The sequence below is a fragment of the Rhinopithecus roxellana genome, chromosome 11 (genome assembly GCF_007565055.1).
Source record: "Rhinopithecus roxellana isolate Shanxi Qingling chromosome 11, ASM756505v1, whole genome shotgun sequence".
Taxonomy (NCBI): domain Eukaryota; kingdom Metazoa; phylum Chordata; class Mammalia; order Primates; family Cercopithecidae; genus Rhinopithecus; species Rhinopithecus roxellana.
The window spans coordinates 113539088-113551343 of NC_044559.1; the positions used below are offsets into that span (position 1 = coordinate 113539088).

At 45.2% G+C, this 12256-nt stretch overlaps 1 protein-coding gene across 3 annotated transcripts in view; it reads right to left on the minus strand.

Moving 5' to 3' along the window:
• Window positions 1-12256, minus strand: part of FRMD4A (FERM domain containing 4A) — a 365202-nt gene that overhangs the window by 332076 nt on the left and 20870 nt on the right. The gene's annotated exons all lie outside the window — the stretch shown is intronic.

Below are 12256 nucleotides of genomic sequence, written 5' to 3' on the forward strand. Positions count from 1 at the left end.
GTTTAATTAATATAAGGCAGTCTTTATTTATTTATTTTTAGGGGAGTCTCTCTATATTACCCAGGTTGATCTCAAGCTCCAGGCCTCCTGTGATCATCCTGCCTCGGCCTCCCAAAGTGGTGGGATTATAGGCATGAGCCACCTCACCTGGCCCATTTTAATTTAAACTCTTTTTTGAATAGCTCTATCATTTTTCCCTGAATAATGACCCTAAGGCAAAACACGATGCATAATTTTATTCCTGTATACTATTTCTTTATTTTTACACCCCAGTAATGAAAAGCAAATGGGTACTACAGAATCTTGCCTTTCTGCAAAAACCCCATCACTAGGAAGTTTTATCTAAGAGGGAAGAGAAGGGAGGGGAGGGGAAGGAAGGTAGGATGATAGGAAGATAAGAAGAAAGAAAGGAAGGGAGGAAGGAAAGCGGGAGGCAGGGAGGGAGGATGAAAGGGAGGGAGGATGAAAGGGAGGGAGGGTGAAAGGGAGGGAGGGTGAAGAAGAAATTAAATTAAAAAGCAAACAGTGTGCAGAAAATGATGCTCCCAGTCACATTAGCTAACTACATCGGTATTTTCATGAAAAAACAAATGCAAGATATATCATAGTTAGTTTCAGTGTGTGTGCCCTGAACTAATGCTCTCCATCCTCTGGGGACTTTGGCTGTGAAACAGACTCTTCTCCAAAGCATGTAATTATGGACTAGATAGGGACAGTTCTAAAGGCATTGTTTTATTCTATGATGAAATAATGTGACTTTAACAATTAAAAAAGTTAAATATATATATTTAGCTTACGGTCTGGGAATCTTTTGAGTATAAAGGTGCCATAACAAGCTCTTTTGAAAAATGACTGAATATAAACAAGAATTCATGAGAACAGCAGGACCTACTCAAGCTGCCCTGATATCTTTACCATTTGCGGGCACGAGTAGTGTTCCTTAGGGGGGCTTGCTCTGGAGTCTGGAATCGGAGCCTGGTAATACCAGAGTGTCTGTGTATGTATGTCCACGTGTGCCTGTGTGTGCGTGTATGCCTGGCTCTGTGAGTCTCTATGTATGTGCCTGTGTGTGTGTCTACTGTGTGTCTGTGAATCTGTCTTTGTGAGTCTCTGTGTCTGTGTGTATGTCTATCATATGTTAATGTGTATGTATGTGTGTGCCTATCTCTGAGCCTCTGTGTGTCTGTGTCTGTGTGTGTGTGTCTACTGTGTATGTCTTCGCCTCTATGTGTCTGTGCGTACGTGTGTGTCATGTCTATGTGTGTGTCTGTCTATTATGTGTCTGTGTGTCATTGTGTGCCTGTGTGTGCATCTATGTACGTGTGTGCTGTGTCTGTGTGTTTGTGTGGGTCATTATGTATCTATGTGTGTGTCTGTGTGTCTCTGTGAATCTCTGTGAATCTCTATGTATGTGTCTGTCTCTTGTGTTTCTCTGTGTGTGTGTACACACCTTCATCTTACAGAAGAGGAGGTCCCAGCACAGCAGCCAGCCAGATCCCCTGCACACTGGGACATAGCTGGAGCAAGTCACCAGGGCTCACCAGGCGAACATGTGACCTGGACTGGTCTAACTCCCAACCTCTCTTCATCGCTTTCCTTATTCTTTTCTTAAGAATTATAGAAAATAAGCATCTTCTAGGCAGTTTACCACTTAGACAGTTGATCGCAAAACCTAAAGAGTAATGGATGAGGACAGTGACCTCTCGGTGTCTAAAGGGTAGGGAATAGCACATTAGACACCAGGAAGACAAAGTGAGGAACAGTCACTCTCTCACGCCTCCTTCCATGAGACTTTTGCTACTATGAGGGGTGAAAAGAGTCAAGTATTGAGTTAGCTGGCCAGATGGGGTGAGTTGCTGAGTGTTTGCCTATTGTAAGTCCTGGGGAAATATCCCAAGGAGAAGCTGAGGTCTTGGTCCTGGGATTGCACATTGGGGAAGGGAATTTGGGCTGGAAGCCCTAACTCACTGGCTGACCTGGGAGGGAGGCAGGCATTGCTGGTGCCAGGAGTTCCCCTGCCCAAAGACAGAACAGAAGAGGAGGTGGGACCTTGGCATGGCAGGGATGACTGCTGCCCACGGACTCTCAGCCCCATCCCCTGCAGCTCCCACCTCCGTCCCGCTGGTTCATTATCTTCCCCGTCTCGGAGTTTCTGTGTTTTCTATCTCTGCTACCAGACCCTCATTCACTGCTTCTGTAAAGACAGAGGAATTTTTTTTTTTTTTTTTTTTTTTTTTTTTAAGCAACAAATGCCTCTGTCTGGCTCTGGGAATGTTTTAAGACATAATTACTGCCTTGAAAAGGAATAGGAAAAACTCAGTTGCAAGTAATGTGTAGTGCAATTATGAACAAAATTTGCAAATACATAAATACACAGAAAACAGCATACACATGGAGAAGTATATTTATAGCGACTAAAGAAATGTGTTCAGAAGTGCAAGCTAATGGAACTCATTTTAATCATTCAGGGATTATTTATTGCTATCTATTTGTAAAAATGTCAGCCATTAGATTGACTGAAGAACTCCCATCTTAGGTCAAAGTCAGCTACTAGTGCAAGTAGCATTTTAAAAAAGATTCTCTTGGAGGCATTTTGTTATCTTTTACTGATCTGGTCTCAAGGTAAAGGACAATTTCTCCAATAGCAAAGCCCAGTACATTTGAGGCCTAATATCAAGAAACTTCAAGGAATTAATGCCTTAGCATAAGTCAAATCTGTTCTCTTGGAAGAACAAAGGAAAATCAATAGCCGATTTATTCGAAAGTGAGAAGGTGATAGGAAAGTAAATAAATCCACAAGAGTGACAGGGAAAGGCAGAGATGCACTCAGAAATGCCCATCAACCATATTTTCTGGTTTTGTAGAAAGCAGATTTCTTTTGTGCTTTGTGAGCACTTAGCTCTACTTCTGTGTCATATAAGGACTTTTCCAGGTCTTAACTACTAATCCGTGTTTTAATTCCACATTCCTTTCCTGCCTTCCAACACGAGACTCAAACTGAGGTTTAAATTTACTGCATATTTCTTTCTTTCCATCCACTGAATGCCGTTAAGCAATCTCCACGTGTAATCAGAATGCTGGACAGGAGTAGTGTTGGAAGCTTTGTTCTTTAAATGAAGGTGGCCTATCACTCTTTGTCAGTGAAATGTAAAAATACCTCATTGAGGTATAATTGATATACCATACACTTCAGTCATTTAAAAGGTACAATTCAGTGGTTTGTTAATCATAGGATTATATAGCCATTGCCACAATCTAATTTTAGAACGTTTTCATCCCCCAAAACAAAACCATACCCATTAGCTGTCATTGTCATTCCCCATTTCTCTTCACTCCCCCTAGCTACAGGCAGCCTTTGATCTCCTTTCTGTCTCCAAAGATTTGCCTATTTTGGACATTTTATATTAATGGGGTCTTTGCGGCTGTCTTCTTTCACTTAGCGTAATATTTTCAGGATTCATCCATATTGTAGCATGTGCCAGTACATTTTTTTTCTTTGCTGAATAATATTTGATTATGTGGATAGACCATATTTTGTTTATCCATGCATCAGTTGATGGACATGTGGGTTGTTCCCACTTTCTGGCTATTATGAATGATGCTGCTATAAACACTTGTGTAAGCGTTTTTGTGAGGTGTATGTTTTTCTTGTCTCTTGGGCACATACCTAGGAGTGGAATTGCTGGGTCAGATGGTCATTCTTTGTTGAACCATTTGAGGAGTTGCCAGACAGTTTTCCAAAGCAGCTGTACCATTTTACATTTCCACTAGCAGTGTGTGAAGGTTCCAATTTCTCTACCTCCTTGCCAATCTTGTTTCTGATTACAGCCATCCTAGTGAGTGTGAAGTGGTGGCATTCTTTGTTTTCTAGCTGGATTCTATGACGTGGCCTTTGGGTAGGATAGGGTGGAGGCAGCAACAGAAAGGGCTGCTTTTAGGGGGCTGGTCTGTTGCCCCCCATGCTTTAACCCCCAGCAGGCTGCAGCAGATGGAATCTGGAGAAAAGAGGCTGCAGTACGGAAGAGCCCAGAATGTCCTCTTCCTCTCTCAACAGCCCCTCCATACCACCTTCTTCTGCTCCTGACTCTCTCACACCCACCATGGGGGCAAAAGTCCAAATATTTTTGGAAGTTACCATTTGTCTTTTTCTAATCCGGGTTCCAGTTCTTTGGGGGAAAAAAATGCTATTTAGAAATAGCACTGGTATGGCTAAGTGAGTGGGTGATATGCAAAACTCAAACCCAAACAGTCTTTCGAAATCCCAAGGCGTTTCAGGATTGCTCACTAACACATTTAATCCCATATTTGGGTCTGGAAAACGTCCCAGCTCCAACCAAGAGTCATCATGGCGTCATCGTTTCTCAACCAGAGAACCCAAAAAACCCATTTATATAAATGCTAGGAAACTCACTATGTTCATTTTGGGGACTGGAGAATAACCTTTTAAAAATGTTCTGCTGTGTATACAAAAATATTTTGGGTCCCTGGGAAAGTACAGGAGAGGCAGGAGCTGCTCTCTGACTTAAGCACTCCTGAGCAGCAAGCCAAGAGCTATGTTTAGAAATATTCTCCACAAGCTCCACACATGATTATACGAGTGATCCTATGGCCATAAAAGTGATGTCATCTATCAATTGCCCATTAGGAAAGTCAGTTCCCATATGCACACCAGGCCCCAGTAGAAATAAAATCAGAGCCGCCTGAATTAAATCAGTCCAGGCCATGAGTCGGAAATTAAATGCCCTCAGACCCTCTTTTCTTAATCTCCTGTTATTTGGTTTCCATGAAATTCATCCTTTCCTAAGGATGATTGTTGAGTAGGTACTTCGCAAGCGTGCGTATGTGTAATCAAAGCCTTATGTGAAAAGAATACATATTTTGTTTTGTTTAGGGGTTACACACCCTCAGAAGAGCAATGGTCTGGGGCCTGGTGGGAGTGAAGTTGTAAAATGGGGGTCCTGTTCATAATAAAAGGGGGTCTGCTTGCTTGAGAAAGGGGTCTCCAGAGAGAAGGGCAGGTGGGCCTAGAGTCACTTCCTTTTCGCAGAGGACGATTAAGCTGACTTAATGCTCATAGGAGAGGTGTTTTGGGAGATAATTAACACTTCCTTTCCAAAAAGGAATTAAGAGGTTAGAAAATGTGTGTCTAGAAGCTGGGAAGAGGTTGGAGGATTGCTCAGTGAGGAGAAAGTCAGCGTCTTTTTCAGATATAAAGGAGGTCAAGTAGAATTTATAAGAGGCAAATAGAGCTAAGAACACTTTGTTTTAACCTGTAACTTAAATTCCTTTGAACTCTTGACTCGTTGGGGGTATTATATTGTTTGTAATAGCTATTAGAAGGGTTTTCCGTTTTTAATGCACTATTCATTTCTTATAAAATCTCTTTCCTCTCTAAAACTGGTCTTTCTAAATTAGCAGTCTTTCTTTTTAAAAAATCTCAAGTGTCTTGTGTGTAACGGGCATGAAATGACTACTGAATGAATGCAACTATGGACGTTCTGTTAAAACACAGGCTGTGGCTTCTCTTGCTGCTCTTCGGTGGCCATGCCTACATAAAATCCACCCTGGTGCAGTTGAAACTCTCTAACAGGCAGGGACATTGTTCTTCTCATGTTGGCTTCTCAAGAGCGGGTCTACGAGCACCCCATTCCCTTTCCTATTTGGAAAGAAAACAACATTCACCACGGCATTCACAATGCTGGGGACCTGATGAATGGAAATGGAGAGGCCACACTAATGTAAGTGGGGTCAACATCCCTGCTGGAGGGCAGATGCAATTTTGGCAAGCTAATGACTGTGGGAAGCCATTTTCTAGACTGCATTTTTCTCTTGCTTTCTTGGAATGCTTTTCTCAAGGGGAAAAAGAAAGCAGAGGTGTAAATGGTTATCTGGCCGTTCGAAGAGCCCAGTTGGGAGACCCTCTGCTGGTCACGGCACTGTCTCTCCCCAGGGCCCAGTCCCACGGTGTCACTGAGTCCAGAGGTCGGGACTCCAACAAGCCCTCCACATTCCAACATGACTGTGGTAAAAACAAACAAACAAAAATCTATTTTATTCTAGCCCATCACATTTTCTATATTTGCTAGAGAAATCTCAATCGCTCTATAAATGATCGGTTAAAATTAAAAATATAGGCTGGGTACAGCAGCTTATGCCTGTAATCCCAATGCTTTGGGAGAGTGAGGCTGGAAGATCACTTGAGGCCAGGAGTTCAAGACCAGCCTGGGCAAAACAGAAAGACCTCATCTCTACAAAAATAAAAAAAAATTATCTGGGGACCTAAGTCCCAGCTACTTGGGAAGCTGAGGCCAGAAGATTGCTTGACCCTGGGAATGGGAGGCTATAGTGAGCTATGATTGTACCACTGCACTCCAGCTTGGGCAACACAGTGAGACCCTATCTCTAAAAATCAAATCAAATCAAATATTTAAAAAATTAAACAAAAAAAATTGTTATTTTAACAAAAGTCTTCTCATGAAACCACACCCAGACCAATGATTGTAGAAAAATCCAACGCAAATAAAATAAAACAAAACAAAAAGCTACCATGAATGATCTGTCTTGAGTTGGTCAATGGAGATTGGATTAGTCAATGAATCAGACTTTCATATTCAGACTCTGAGTAAGAAAAAAATGAATCCTTTGATATATGCAAAATCAGGCCTGTTTTAGGATAATCTCATTAATTTAGTGAGTTGCCCAGACTACTGCTGAATAATTTAGGCTGTCCTTTCTCAGGAAGATCTCTTGTAGATAAAAATGTATGCATTTGGAGCTCTGCTTCTTGGAACCATTCAAATGAGACTACACAGGTGGTGTGGTGTGTTCTTTATCTGTGTTTGACTGAGGATGGTAGATATGGGTTATGATTTGGTAACAGAGCTTAGAAAACCAAGAACCATCATGGGTTGGAGGTCCAGGGAAGTTGTGAAGTCAGCACAGTGGCACAGGCAACCAGAGTCATCCAGGATTTAAATGTCAAGGTGAATCAATGGGTTTAAAGCAGTCAATCAAAGTACCTGTGAATAATGAATCGAGAGTTCAGGTCGACCAGGAGACCAGAAACTAGGTATGCTGAGAGCAAACAAACGGAAAGGTGTATGAAAACACAAGCTACGGTGGATAGAACACTTAAGGGAGGCCAGGCCAGATGTGGTGGCTCATGCCTATAATCCCAGCACTTTGGGAGGCTGAGGCAGGCGGATCATGAGGTCAGGAGTTCAAGACCAGCCTGGCCAACATGGTGAAACCCTGTCTCTAGTACAAATACAAAAATTAGCTGGGTGTGGTGGCGGGTGCCTGTAATTCCAGCTACTCAGGAAGCTGAGGCAGGAGAATCGTTTGAACTCGGGAGGTGGAGGTTGTAGTGAGCCAAGATCACGTCATTGCACTCCAGCCTGGGCGACAGTGCAAGACTCCGTGTTTAAAAAAAAAAAAAAAAAAAAAAAAGGAAGGCCAAAGCAGGTCGGAGACTGCTCCATCTCCCTGTGCCAGCAATTTTCTGTTCTTCCTGTTAGGGCAGGGGTCACGCTCCCAGTGGGGCTCCAGTGACCTGCAGGTGGAAGCAGGTAGGTGTGCAGGTGAGGAGAAACTGAGGCCACGTTACCCGCCAGGTTATATGTATTGGGGGCTCAGAAAATGTTACCCCAAAATGAAGGTCTTCGAAGCAGCTCTCTCTGACCTTTTCCCATCTCTGGCCCTCCCATCTCTGGCCCCTCATCCTCCTCCAAACCTAGTCGTACAAACTAGAATCCCTCTTCCCCAAGGCAGTTTCTAGAAACCAGAACCCCTTTTTCCCAAAGCCAGCCATAAAACCTAAAAATGTCACTTTAAATTTCCCTTTTTACATCTTTCTATGTGAAAACTAGCCACAAAGAAATTCTCAGCTGGGCATAGTGGTTCATGCCTGTAATCCCAGCACTTTGGAAGGCCATGGCAGGAGGATCACTTGAGCCCACGAGTTAAAGGCCATGCTGGGCAACATAGGAAGACCCCATCTCTACAAAAAAAAAAAAAAAATTAGCTGGGCATGGTGGTATGCACCAGTAATCCCAACACTTAGAGAGGCTGAGGTAGGAGAATCACTTGAGCCCAGGAGGTTAAAGGAGGTCGAGGCTACAGTGAGCTGTGATTGCACTACTGTACTCCAGCCTGGGAAGGGAAGTGGAGGGGAGGGGAGGGGATGGAAGGGATCCTCTGATCTACCTTTTTGTTTGACTGTAGGTCATAAGACCCCCATTCCAGAGAGGGTCCTGCCCTATACCCAGAAGGAAGGAACGCTGCTCATAGAGGCCAAGAAGAATCTAGACAGACAGGCCTTACTGGCTCTCCCTACTCAGTCCATTAGCATTAGATCAGACACATTTTGTCCAGTTGTATTATCTACATGGCTGCCCATACTTCATTAAACCTAAGCATAAAAATAGACGGCTTGCCTGTATCTTTGGGTCTTCATTTGGAAGGCTCCTGTGTCACATAGAAGTATGATCAAACAAATTTGTATGCCTTTTCCTCTATGAGTCTGCTGGTTTCGTCAGAGAATTTTCAGCGAACTTTCTGAGGGCAAAGGCCAAGATTTCTCTTTACCCTACAGGTACATCAGTCAACAAGAAGTCCCTCTTTTTGCACCTCCTCTTTGTCCTGCCAATTTCTTTTTCTTCCTTTTTTTTCTTTGAGACAGGGTCTGGCTGTGTCGTGCAGTGGCGAGATCTTGGCTCACTGCAACTTCTGCCTCCTGGTTCAAGTGATTCTGGATTCTCCTGCCTCTGCTTCCCAACTAGCTGGGGCTACATGCCTGAGCCACTACACCTGGCTAATTTTTGTATTTTTAGTAGAGACAGGGTTTCACCATGTCCACCAGGCTGGTCGCCAATTTCTGACAGAGGCCAAGTGTCCCATATAAGTGAAATATTTACTTAACCCAATGCTCAATGTGTTCCTGAATTTGCAAGCAGTCCTCTTCCTCATTTGCAATAAAGCAAAGTTCATCCTCCCCTGAGCCAAGGCAACCGTGAAATTGACAAGCCAGGAGGAGCCGGGAAATGACCGATGCAAAGAAGAGCAATGCCCTTTAACGCTTCCATAGAAAAAAACATAATTACATCCTTCTAGGCCGTGAAGGCATTGAAAACCTATAAGGGCAATGAACTTAGACTTGATTGTTTGATTCATCAAAAAAACAGATTTTTTTTTTTTTCCAGAAAAACGTCTCTGGGTGGTATAATTTCAGGTAAATTATATTAAAATATAATTCCCTAGAGAAGAAGCAAATTGGTTTGAGGTATTGGTTATTTCCCTCTTGTTGTAGAAGGAAAGGTGGTGATTTAAAATTCAGAGACCAGGAGATGCCTAGGAGGTGAGAGCCATCGGTTAGTGTTTCTTAATAAACTGGGGGCCGGGCGTGGTGGCTCATGCCTGTAATACCAGCACTTTGGGAGACCAAGGCGGGTGGATCACCTTAGGTCAGGAGTTCGAGACCAGCCTCGCCAATATGTCTCTACTGAAAAAAAAAAAAAATAGCTGGGCATGATGGCGGGCGCCTGTAATCCCAGCTACTCGGGAGGCTGCGGCAGGAGAATCGCTTGAACCTGGGAGGTAGAGGTTGCAGTGAGCCGAGACTGCGCCACTGTACTCCAGCGTGGGTGGCAGAGGGAGACTTCGTCTCAAAAACAAACAAACAAGCAAACAAAAAACAACTGGGAACCGCGGCTCGTCGCTCAGCTGGAACTAGGAGTCTTTGTAGTGAGCCACCCATGAGGGGCAAGTCTGAGGACCCCTTCCTGAGTCTGACCATGGTGAAGTGTCCTGGGGTGCTCTCTGCAGGGGGCACGCCAGCTCCTTCACCAAAACCCAGGACAGATTTCATAGTGTTAAAACTAGAGCGACCCACATGGTGGGGTTCCAAGAAGTCAAATGTGTGTCCAGAGCCCAGGGGTGAAGTTCCCCCGGCAGCCAGATGAACAGTCCCTTCTTCATTCCACGTGTGACGAATAGAAGAACCTACCTGCCAGCATCCCACCCCCAACCCTCTCAGTTCCAGATACTGATCTATTTTTATTGCGGTAAAATATGCAGAATACAAACTTTACAATTTTAACCATTTTGAAATGTGCAGTTCAGTGGCATTAAGTATATTCACAACATTGTGCAGCTGTCTCCAGAAGTTTTTTCAGACTGCAAAACTGACCTCTGTACTCATTAAACAGTAACTTCCCATGCCTCTCCTCTCCATCTTCTGGTAACTCTATTTTGCTTTCTGTCCCTACGGGTTTGACAATTCTTCATAACTTGTATAAGAGGAACCATATATTAATAGTATTTGTTTTTTGTGACTGGCTTATTTCACTCAGCATAAGGTGCTCAGGGTTCATCCGTGGTATAGCATGTGTCAGAATTCGCTTCCTTTTCAAGGCTGAGTAATGTTCCATTGTATGGGGAGACCACATTCATTCATCAGTGAGCACTTGGGCTGTTTCCACCTTTTGGCTACTATGACTAACGTTGCTATGACTAAGAGTGCATAAATATCTCCCCAAGTCCCTGCTTCCCATTCCTTTGGGGATTTACCCAGGAGTCACATTGCTGGATCCCATGGCGATCCTGTGTGTAATTTGGGGGAAGCTCTGTGCTGTTAGATACCGTTAGATAATGATCTTTCCCACCTACTATTTCTGCCGCAGGCAGCGCTTGCTGAACTCCCGAGGCAGGCAGGGACGCTGCCCACAGACAAGCCTGCTGACATCTAGGACTCGCTTAGTCTTATGAGCCCTGCTGGGGTGGGTTTCAGGTAACCCTGTGCTCCTTTGACTCCCAAGGTGGCCGGCTCACCCTGACCTTTCCTCTGTCTGCTTGGTTTGCATTCGTTGGGGCTGGAGTGGGAGCCCAGCTCTGAAGTCAGGCTCACGTGTTTGGCCCCTAGGCCCCAGCCTCGCCCTCAGGTGTCCCTCCTCCTGCACACTGGGGGCTGGCTGATCTGTTCATCGGGACCCTGGGGCCTTGGTGGTAAGGTCAGCTGGTCTCTCTACTCAGGGCCAGGGGACAGGGAAGGAGGCTGGAATGGAGGGTGCCTGCTGAGCACATCCCTCTGGCCTCAGGTGGTTTGAGGGGTGGGTGGCTGCAGGCTGATTCTGGCTCTAGATTCATTTAAATCTCCTTGAGTGTAGGTGGCCTTCAGGGAGTGGGTGTGAGTTCAAGTTAGGCCTAAGAGCTGGAAACCCAGGCATATGCTAAGGTTGGGATGTTGGAGAGAGAATAGGATCCTTTTAGATGTGAAGAAGGGCCCTGAGCTGGGAGCAGGACTAGCAAGAGCCAGCATCGCAGTCCTGGCAGGCTCCAGTCTCCAAACAGGTCCAGGCTGAAAGCATGAGCCCACTGGCTTGGTGTGGGTTTGGGAAGAAACCACCACAGCCTAGGGCACAGGAAGGCCCCTGGCCCATCGTAAGCCATTGACACAAGCTTTAGAGCAGGTAGACGCTGCTGGCTGGATACAGCCACCCTCTAGAAGTCTGCCTGCCCTGACCTGACTGATGCCAATTTAGGAACTGAGCAAGCTGGCAGCTTTTCACACCTGCAGCTGGGAGGGATGGGGAAGTGCAATCTGGCAGGACACCACCAACTGGCTCCAAACGGAGCCCTCCCAAGTCCCACTGTTACGACACTGCAGCCACCTGTGGCTTTGGTCATCTCTGTCGTCTAGAACTGAGAGTTTCTAGCGGCTGCTTGGATTCTGCACAATGACTGCAAGCTCCCTTCCATGGGCATAGACATTACACCCAGGGCAGCAACCCTCTCCCACCTGGGTCTTCCCTTCCTGTGGTCCCAGGGTGTCAGCCCTGGCTGCCCATGGGGGTCCCGTGGGAAGTTTTATGAAAAGCTTTTCCCTGCACCCCACCCCTAGGGATTCTGATTTTATTGATCTGGGGGAGGCACTCAGTATTGTTCTTTTTGAGAAGCATCTCAGGGTTTCTAGGGTACAGCCAAGGAGAAGAACCGCTGCTGCAGACCCCTAGATCACCAGGTCTCAGAGGCTTGCAGATGAGTTCTTCAATTCACAATGGAACCTAGGGGTTTCGGTCAGTGGTTCTCATACCTGCATCAGAATCACCTGCAGGGCGTGGAGAAACACATGTCTGTAGGGCCTGGGAATTTGCATTTCAAACAGGTTGCCAGGAGAGGCTGATGTTCCGGTTCTGTGACCACACTTGGAGAGCCATAGATCTAGGCTCTCAGATCTCATCGATCTCATAGATCTAGGCTC